Raw genomic sequence first — 2,935 nt, 5'->3', positions numbered from 1 at the left:
GTACCTTTTATCCCTGTGACTTATACATTCCCTAACTAGAAACCTTAACCTCCTATTCCCTTGCACCCATTTTGCCCATCCCCCCCACACTCCTGCACTCTGGCAACTACCAGTTTATTCTCTATTTATGGGTCTGTTGCTGTTTTTTTTTTTTTTTGTCTGTTCCTTTGTTTTTTTAGATTCCACATCTAAGTGAAATCATATGGTATTTGTCTTCCTCTGCCTGATTTATTTCACTTAGCATAATATCCTTTAGACACAACACATCTCAAATGGCACAATCTAACCTGTTTTTATGGCTGAGTAATACTCTTTTGTGTATATATACTACATATTCTGTATCCATTTATCTATTGATAGACATTTGGATTGCTGTTGTTTTCCTTTTAATAATTATAAATAATGCAATAAACATAGGGGTGCATATATCTTTACAAATTAGTATTTTCATCTTCTTTGCATAAATGCCCAGTAGTGGATTTACTGGATCATATGGCATTTCTGTCTTTAATTTTTTGAGAAACCCCAGTGGTTGTACCACTTACATTCCCATTAACAGTGGACAAGTGTTCCCTTTTGTCCACATCCTTACCAACACTTGTTATTTCTTTTCTCTCTGATAATCGCCATTCTGATAGCTATAAGGTAATGTCTCCTTATGGTTTTAATTTGGATTTTCCTTATGATTAATAGTGTTGAACATCTTTATTTTTTAAATAATCGCTACCCAATGTGGGGCTTAAACTCATGACCCCTAAGTCAAGAGTCTCATGCTCTAATGACTGAGCCAGCCAAGCACCCCTGATATTGAGCATCCTCTGCCCATTTTTTATTTGGATATTGTTTGGGTTGAGTTTATAGATAATTTTTATATTTTGGATATTAACCCTTTATCAGATATATCATTTGCAAATATGTTCTCCCATTCAGTGGGTTGCCTTTTTGTTTTGTCCGTGGTTTCCTTTGCTGTGCAAGAACTTTTTATTTTGGGGTGCTTGGGTGGCTCAGTCAGGTGTCTGATTCTTGATCTCAGCTCGCATCTTGATCTCAGGGTCATGAAAAAAAGCTTTTGATTTTGACATATTCTCAGTAATTTAATTTTGCATTTGTTTCCCATGCCTGAGGAAACATATCTAGAATAATGTTAAATCCAAAGACAAAAAGATTACTTCCTGTATTTTCTTCTAGGACTTTTATGATTTCAGGTCTCACATTTTGGTCTTTAACCCATTTTGAGGTTTTTTTGTGTGTGTATGGTATAAGGCAGTGGTCCGGTTTCATTCTTTTGCATGTAGCTGTCCGGTTTTCCCAGCATCATTCTATATTGTAGGCTTTCATGGTGGGATTATTATGATTATAAATATATTTAGAGGTCTTTTGACCATCTTCTTTTGTTTGTTATAGTTTGTAATTTATCTGTGCTTTTTTTTCTTATTTTTGGGGGGTTGATTTTTTTTTCTCTTTTACTTTTTCTTGACTACTGATGTGGAAGTTTTATAGTTCAGCTCTATTGATAGTCTACTGTTGCTCTATTTTACTTATTATCTTAACATTAAAAAAAAATTTTTTTTTCTTAATGTTTTTATTTATTTTTGAGACAGAGACAGAGCATGAGCAGGGAAGGGGCAGAGAGAGAGGGAGACACAGAATCGGAAGCAGGCTCCAGGCTCTGAGCCATCAGCACAGAGCTCAATATGGGGCTCGAACCCACAGACTGTGAGATCATGACCTGAGCCGAAGTCGGACGCTCAACCGACTGAGCCACCTAGGCGCCCCTATCTTAACATTTTTAATATATACTTTGTCATTCAGGGTCCAATCAGGAAACAAACCACATTGCGTAAGTAGCTAACAGGAAAAATTTAAAACAAGAATTGCTAGTTAGTAAAAGGTAGTTAACTACTAAAAGGGGATAAAAGAGGACTCTAAGGGGTAGAAAGTAGCAACTTCAGAAAGCAGGTACTACTACCCCCCAGGGATAAAGGAGAGTGAACAAGAAAGGAATTTAGAAATTTAGAAGAATGCCTTCCAACTAGGCTGAGATTGAAAACTTTGAGGAGAGGTTTGGCGGCCACAGGAAGAAGCCCACTTATAGGGAAAAAAAAAGAAAAAGAAAAAGACAAAACCAACTTGCTGGCTGGTTCTAAACTGTGAAGGCCTTGGTTATGGGGGCAGACCCCAAGGATATGTGCCAAGGGTAAAGTGTGAGGGGTGCTTAGGTGACCCAGAACAGCCTCCACACCACAACCAGCAAGCTGCCATGGAAAACAGCACTTCAGTAACAAAAAGAAAAGCCCCTTCCTTTTGCTCCTGCCTTTCAGCGTCTCTCCAGCGCCCTCTATTGGCAAAGCCTAACAGCAACAGCCCCCCTCCCAGCCAGGCAAAAAAGCAAGTCAGTGGTGTCTCTGTGTCATCAAAGCATGGCAAAGACGGATTGATTTGGAGCTGAGAGGTGATAAGCTAGTAACTGACACAAATTTATAAATTTTTTAAAATATGAAACTATCTTTAGTTTCCTAAATAACGACTTGAACACTTTTAACTTTCCTTTGAATCAGCCTCATATTCCTTTTTTTTTAAGCTGTGATGACTTTTTTTTTAAATATAAAATTTATTGTCAAATTGGTTTCCATACAACACCCAGTGCTCATCCCAACAGGTGCCCTCCAATGTCCATCACCCACCTTCCCCTCCCTCCAACCCACCATCAACCCTCAGTTTATTCTCAGTTTTTAAGAGTCTCTTATGGTTTGGCTCCCTCCCTCTCTAACTTTTTTTTTCCCCCTTCCCCTCCCCCATGGTCTTCTGTTAAGTTTCTCAGGATCCACATAAAAGTGAAAACATACAGTATCTGTCTTTCTCTGTATGACTTATGTCACTTAGCATAACACTCTCCAGTTCCATCCACATTGCTACAAAAGGCCATATTTCATTC

This window comes from Neofelis nebulosa, chromosome 5 (genome assembly GCF_028018385.1).
Source record: "Neofelis nebulosa isolate mNeoNeb1 chromosome 5, mNeoNeb1.pri, whole genome shotgun sequence".
In the NCBI taxonomy this organism is placed as follows: Eukaryota; Metazoa; Chordata; class Mammalia; order Carnivora; family Felidae; genus Neofelis; species Neofelis nebulosa.
This window is presented reverse-complemented; position numbering follows the sequence as displayed.